General features: G+C 45.9%; 1 long non-coding RNA gene across 2 annotated transcripts in view; it reads right to left on the bottom strand.

The window, feature by feature from the left end:
* Positions 1–7584: 7584 nt before the first annotated feature.
* Positions 7585–7752, bottom strand: part of LOC102556219 (uncharacterized) — an 8069-nt gene continuing 7901 nt past the window's right edge. For both annotated transcript variants that reach the window (XR_015620995.1, XR_015620993.1), the window contains exon 3: positions 7585–7752. This exon is cut by the window's right edge and continues 1099 nt beyond it. This is a non-coding gene — a long non-coding RNA (uncharacterized LOC102556219).

The following is a 7752-nucleotide window of genomic DNA, read 5'->3' as shown; positions in this document are numbered from 1 at the left end:
GCTGACCAGAGTGTATCAGAGGAAGGACACAGCAGGCTGTCACCATCGGGTCCACAATCAACCCATGTGTGCCTTCTGCATCTTGTCTCTGAGTAAAAGGCTGTTGTGGAGTTCCTGCCCCACCTGTAGGGACAGTTGAGAAACGGAGTAGTTAGGAAGTGTGGGTTGAGAAGAGAGGGTTCGGGGTAAAGAGAGTCCATTTTCTCATCAATGCCAGCATCGAAAGTTTTTCTTCCTCACTTTAAAATTTTATGCCCCTGCCTTCCCCTCCACTACTCCCCCATCATGTGCAAAAACTGCTAAGATGACAGTTTTCCCCGTTTCTCCACAATGTATGTCTGCAGAAGTAGAAACACCATAACCCGGGGTGCAGCAAGCTCAGCCATTTGAAATAAAACTTTGCAGTGCTAATGTTTTTGTAACTGCTTTCATATTGTAATGATATTTTTCCAAGCACTGGTTTTATTTGATCTTAAATACCTTTTTGGGAAAGTCCAGTGAGCTGACTCTAATAAAATCATGCTATTGAAAAAAGGTTTAAGTAGAATGTTCAGAATAAATTACAAAATTGCATGCAAGAATACCAGCTAGTGCCGCAATAAAAAGCTGAAAATGAGTATTCTTGCAATATATTTTAAAGAAGTAGTATACTTTTTCTGTCCATTTTTTTTCATTGAATGTTTTCCAACAGGATGCCTCCATGTTGAGAGGGGGGCCGAATACCAAATGAATAAAGTGCAGGGGGGAGGAAATCACATCTGAGAGGGGGAAAGACCCCGGCTTTGGGGGTGAGTACAGAATATATTTCATTTCATTTTCAATAACTGTTGGGAGATAATAGGAAATGTAACTTCCTTTCATTTGCTGTGCCAAAATACTTAAATTACATCATACTTACCCTGCCATAGTTCTCCCGCTACATGCGGGATCCTTTAATGCGTCTCTCTTCCCTTAGCTGTGCCTGAGGACTGTGAGAAACACAGACTGGTCTGCAGGCCTGTGTGGGAGGCACCTGGCGGGTCCGAGAAGTGGGCATGGGCAACTGTATGTCTGGCTTCTTATGGTGAAGCAGAGGGAGGAAGGCTCTCGTGAGGGGCAGGGAAGGTATCTTCTAAATGTTCTTGATATCCTAGGTCCCAAAGGTCCTCCTTCAGTGTTCATCCCTCGGTTCCCTCCCCATAAGGCAGTCTCACAGAAACGGGGTGCAGAATGCCTAAGAGGGGAAAATGTACTTTCTTCCAATGGCACCATGATACCCCCATTTGAGACTCTGCCTTGGGCACTGAATCAACCACAGAGCTTCAGGGTGTCTAAGAAATAATGTGTATCAGATTAATTTACAAACCACAGGCTACTTTCCTACCTTAATGTCAGACAGAAGCAAGGATTCTCATCCCATACAGAGAAGTCTGGACAAAGGAAAGGTGGCTGTGGTGTGGTGAGGAAGATGAGGTAGGGCAGTCACTTGGAACTTACCCAGCATTCCTCCTCCCTGTCCACCTTCCTTCCTGGTTGAACTTTATCTTGTTCAAACAGCTTCCTCGACACATGGCCGTGCCTCTCAGGAGAAGCTGGCCCCTCAACTTTTTTCTTGTGCAGGTGTGTGTGCGTGTACATGTTCATGTGTGTGTACATCTGTATGCAGGTGAGTGTGTGTGTGTGTGTGTGCGCACGTGCGCGCACATATGTGGAGTCAGTGTTGAGTGTCTTCCTCAACCGCTCTCCACCTTAGTTTTTTTAAGATTTATTTATTTTCTATTTATATGAAAATGAGTACACTGTAGCTGTCTTCAGACGCACCAGAAGAGGGCGTCAGATCCCATTAAGATGGTTGTGAGCCACCATGTGGTTGCTGGGAATTGAACTCAGGACCTCTGAAAGAACAGTCAGTGCTCTTAACTGCTGAGCCAGCTCTCCAGCCCTCCACCTTATTTTTTAAGACAGAGTCTCTCACTGAACCTGGAGCTCACCAATTGACTAGGCTGGCTGGCCAGTGCACTCCAGGGCTCTACCTGTCTCCACCTACCTAGCACCGGATTGACAATCACATGCCACCACGCTCTGGTTTTTACATGGATTTTTGGGATTCATACTCAGGTTTTCATGCTGGTTCAGGAGTCACTTTACCAACTGAACCATCTCCCACCCCCCACCTCCAGCCTCTAACCTATGCACACATCAGGGGGATGCATAGTCCGTTCTTGAAGCCTTAACAAATACCATAGACTGGGTGGGTGGCTTCAACAACCCAAACGTATTTTCTAACAGTATCAGAGCTGGAGAGGCCCAAGTCAAGGTTACCGAGGGTCAGTCAGAGTCTCCTGGGAGCTCTGTTCCTGGCCTATACCCACCTTCTTTCTGAGCACTCACAGAGCCTTTCTGAGAGGGAAGGAGAAACAGGGAGAAAGAAAGAGAAAAGGAGAGAGAATCTTTATAATTTCAGGAGCCCACCAATCCTAATGGTTTGGTTAGGCCTCCACTTTCATGATTCATTTAGTTTTAATCACTTCTCTGATGCTCAATCTCATCCTCCAACTTGATGAGCTCTAGATCCCTGTGGGGTGGATTTCTGGGCACGGCCAAAGGTGATTATTTCGACTGGGCTAATTGAGACAGGAAGACCTGCCCACTGTAGGTGGCAGCCATCTCTGGGATTATAACATGACGTGTATAAAGGGTAGACAGTAAGCTGAGCACAGGACGATGCAAGGTGAGCAGCTCTCCCAATGCCTCGCGGCTGCTCCAGAGAACTAACACATGATGGACTGAAAGCCCAAAGAAGCCCCTTTCCCCTTGAGCTGCTTCTGTCACGGTATTTACCACAACACCAGAAAAAGTAACGAAGATTAAGGAATCCTGCTAAATACTCTCACAACGGGGCTTAACATAGATTATGGAGGACACTGCCAAGTTCACAGCAGGCTGGCTAAACTGATTCAGGGACATCCTACTGCCTTTGCCACTTTTGTGGTTTGAGCAAGAAATGTCCCCCATAGGTTCATGTATTTGAACACTTGGCTCCCTGTTAGCAGTATTGTTTGGGAAGGTTCTAGAACCTCTAGCTGTTGGAGCTTTGCTAGAGGAAGTACATCAGTGGGGGTGGGCTTTGAAGTTTTATAACCCAGCCCCACCTCCTGTTCTTTCTGTAATCCCTATGTGCATATCTGCAAGTCTCATGTTTCTGCTGCTATGCCTTCCTCACCATATACATATACATATGCATATGCATATGCATATACACATATATACACACATATACAATACATGCATACATATACATACATGCATATATACACATACATACACACATACATACATATTTACATACATACACACATACATGCATACACACACATGCACGCACACAATTCTAAGTTTCCTTGTGTCCTTCAAGAACCTGGTGCTTGCCTGAAATAATGCTTGCCCTTGCTTGGCCGTGAAGTGTATCATTCTGGTACTGTGGCCATTTTTCCCAAGTGTCTCACACTATCCTCCCTCCATGTGTGTCTGTCTTTGTGTCCACAATTCTCCTTTGTATAAGGACACTATTCATGTTGGTCCTATAATGACTTTGACATCATCACCTCTATAAAAATTCTATTTCCAGCTGCCCAAATGGCTCAACAGGTCAAGGGGCACCAAACCCTGGCAACCTAAGTTCACTCCCTGAGACCCGTATGTGTGGGATGGAGAGGACTGACTCTCAAAAGCTGTCCTTTAGCCTCCACACATGCACTGTGGCGCGCGCGGGCACACACACACACACACACACACACACACACACACACACAATAATTAAATGTAGTGAATATCCATATAAACGTATATCCTGAGATACTGGGAATTAGAATTAAATATTTATACAGCAAATTCCACCTCCTGGAGGTCCATAACCTTCCCAAACAACACCACAACCCAACCCACAACGCTCCCCAAATTTAAGCAGATAGCAAAGATACATTGATCTTAGGATCTTGATCACATTGCTCAGTCTCTGAACTAACCAGCCTGAATCCAATCCTCCCTCAGGACGCATTGATAGCCCTATCATCTGCGAGCGTCTTCCCGTATTGGCCGGGTCACGGCGTATAGAGGTTTCTGTTGCTTGTATCTAAATGCACCTTCATTAATGCAACAGATATCAGGGGAGTGGGTAAGCCCAAATCCACCATCTAATGGCTATTCACTTCGTGGAAAGCACTTACGCTCTGAGTGCTCATCTCTAAATGGAGGCAGACACTATGTTAGCTATCGTAAGAACTAGGTAAGAGTGCATGTAGGGACTTCGTACAGTAAAGGACCTTAATGTATGGCTGTTCCGCTCCTCTGAAAAACTACTCTTCAGTCTTTGGAAGAGTAAAACCAATACCATATGATATAGTTAGTGAGGCCCAATAGTTCTTGATGGATATGATATATATTATATTTCAGATTAAATCATTGTGCCCGTGTCCTCTACTTGGGCAATTCTGCACGTCTTCAGACCTCTTTGAGGCTACTCTGAAAGCTGGCACTGTGGCAGGCAGTTGGAAGAGTGGTTGGAAGCCTTGGCTTTGTATTTGAGTCATGTACCTCCCCTTGCTATGTGTGCCATGGGCAAATCATGGAGCCTCTCTGTACCTTGATTTTCTTACTCTAAAATGGGTATTAACGATGGTGGTGCCGTCGACTGAAGAGGAGTCTGAAGACACAGATGATTAGCAGGTGTCTGCCATGTCAGAAAGCGAGTTAAGCACGCGCACTCTCTTCCTTTCTGCAATCTACAGTGTTGTCTGCAGTCCATCCTGAACACCATAGCAACGCTTTTCAAAGCTCAGTGCACACAGGGCTTGTGATGATTACTGGCAACGCAGATTCCTCAGATAAGCCCTCCAACGACCCCACTACCAGTCCCCAGTCCCATCAGGGAATTCTGAGATGCAAGCTGAGCTGGGCTCCTGACACAGACGCTCCTTCTCACTGCTTCAGAAATTCTGTTGTGGCTGGGCGGAAGTCAGGAGACTTGGAAGTGGATGTTACAAATCCTCTCGGAGGTACATGCTTTTCATATTCTACTAACTACCATGGAAGCCTCTGGAAGGCAGAGATGACGTCATCTGTCTGTTCCCCACCCCCCCATACATCTAGCAAGTACTTTGTGCCCAGCATCTCGAAGACTTCAATACAGTTGATTGAAATAAGCTTTTGTTGGCATGGAAACCTCCACAGTTGAGTCAGAGATGGGTATCTATGCAAAAGGGCACTGGGCTCCATTCCCTGTATGGTGACTCTGAGGGGTCCTGTAGGGGACATCTGCTGACACCAAACTCTGTTTCAGTAAGCCCCATTAAAAGTGTAACCTAGAAAGCAGAAAGTGGGACCTCTGAAGCCTATGCTGGCCTCTGTCATCTGGGACACAGTTCCCCGAGCCCAAAGCAAACCGTTAGACCCCCAGCTGAAGAATGAAGGAGACTTGCCGAGCGAAACGCTAAATTTGGACTTATTCCTTCTGGGTTGCTCAACCAATTAAGCACGTTTGGGGCAGCTTTAACAGAGAACATGTACGGTGGCTCTGTAGACCCATTCCTGTTACCAAGCATGCGCCGTAAGAGGGAATGTCAGTATGGAGTGGATGCTTTTTACGAACTACCTAACTAAATTCTCAAAATTCACTTAACGCATGACTTTTGACCACCCTACTATGTGCCGACTCAGCTACATATTTCCTACTCAGGCCGGGAAGCTGATAGCCTGCACTGGCACAGTCTGACACATTATAAGCCCTTCACGCTCAAGTCCTTGTTATTAATTTTATTAATGCTAGTTGTGGTCGTTTTTCTCAAAATACTCAGTCGAATGTTTCTTCTTCACTTTTTTTTATTTATTTATGGTCTCGAGTAGCTACATGATGTTATTGTGGTTTCAAATAACTAAGTTGTTCAACTTTAAAGTTTCCGCATTATTTCCCCCTGGGCAGTCACACGACTCTGACAGCACCACCTAGTGGCTACCAGAGAGTATGGCGGTGGAAGGTCCTTCCTTTTCTGCAGCCATCTCCTGCGGACTCACTCCCATGACATATTTAAAACCTCTCGCCTGTCCTGGAGCATGGCTGACCAACAACTGGCATGCTTCATTCTGTCCCCTCTCTGGGCTTTCAAACTCATTTCTTTCCTGACAGAACTTCAAAGATTGTTCTGGCGCTCTGATACTTGTTTCAGAGTAAGAATACATTCAGATCCCTAACGCGCACGCGCACACACAATATAAATATAAGATTTCATAAACGCCACTAATGGTATAAAATCACCAGGCAAGGATGTTTAATAGCACAAAGGCAAATGAAACGTCTTTTGTTGTCCTCCACGAGCTACGGTGGCTGAGTGGTGTTTAAAGCACAACACCTCATGAACACTGATCCAGGGGACGCAGAGGTGGATGAAATACCGTGTGTGCCTCTGTAGATGATAATCAAATGGGAGAGAGATGGCAAACACGTGCTAGCAGGCGATACAAAGCTAGTAATGAAGTGGGTTAGAGGAAATTAACAGTATCAGTAGTGCAGCTGACACAAGAAAAGTCAGAAACGCCTCACGGCAGCGGGTGTTTCCAAGCACAGCCAGCCGAGCGGTTAAGAGTGGGCAGGCAGGACTGCACAGGGAGTTGCTGAGATGGGACCGGGCTCCAGCACTAACAGAATGTCAAAAGGACTACATGGCTAAAGGTAGTGACAAAGGGGGAGAGTAACAGGTTTGCAATGGATCCTGGGTCATCTTTTTTTTTTTTTTTCTTTTTTTCGGAGCTGGGGACCGAACCCAGGGCCTTGTGCTTGCTAGGCAAGCGCTCTACCACTGAGCCAAATCCCCAGCCCCCGGGCCATCTTATTGGCCGTGGTAAAGGCCCTGATATGAGCTGGGCCTCATGCCCATACCCATGGCGCTAGCACTCAAGCTGGATAACCAAGGGTCTAAGCTAGCCTGAGCTACAAAGAAGAAAGGTACAGATGGGCATGGAGGTGTTCATCTTCAATCCCAGCATTCGGGGCATGGAGACAGGCAGAGTTCAATGCCAGCCTGGTCTACAGACCATGTGCAAACAGTGTGAGTGAGGAGAGAGAGACGTGTTCAAGAGAAGCGGTTGCCAGGTTTTGAGGAAAGAACGGCCATGTGTTGACTTTCATTTTTAAAAGGCCACTTAGCTGCCAAATTGACATTAGACTGTGGGAGACTGGGATAGAAACAGGGAAACCTGTGATTATGACAGGAGATGATGAGGCAAGTGTCTAGGCTGAAAGGCAGCTGGACCTGTTCATGTCATAAGGTCTCCATAGCTTGTGGCAGAAATGTGCATTTAAGACATGGTCATAAGCCAGGCAATAATGGTGCACACTTGCAGAGGCGGGCAGGTCTCTGAGTTCAAGGCCAGGCTGGTCTAAAGCGCAAGTTCCAGTTCAGCCAGGGCTACACAGAGAAACACTGTCTCAAACAAAAACAAAAATCCAAACATTAGCCCAGTCTACAAAGTGAGTTTTAGGCCAGCCAATTCTTTCACACAGGGGAAATTGTTGTCTCAAAACAACAACAAAAACAAACAATCAGAAATTATAAAGTTATATATTTTTATTGTATTGCTTGAATTCCAAAACTTAAGCGTTAAAGCTTTTGGGGGGTAAAAGGAAATACAGCTGTGATTTTTTTTCTTCTCTTTTTGGAGCAGAAAGCCCCATTTACCACACAGCTTCACTGACTGGGGATATGAAAGCTCTGTTCCCAT

This window comes from Rattus norvegicus, chromosome 5, assembly GCF_021556685.1.
Source record: "Rattus norvegicus strain SHRSP/BbbUtx chromosome 5, alternate assembly SHRSP_T2T, whole genome shotgun sequence".
Lineage (NCBI taxonomy): Eukaryota > Metazoa > Chordata > Mammalia > Rodentia > Muridae > Rattus > Rattus norvegicus.
The sequence above is the reverse complement of the archived record's forward strand: the minus strand, read 5'-3'. Positions and strand labels throughout refer to the sequence as shown.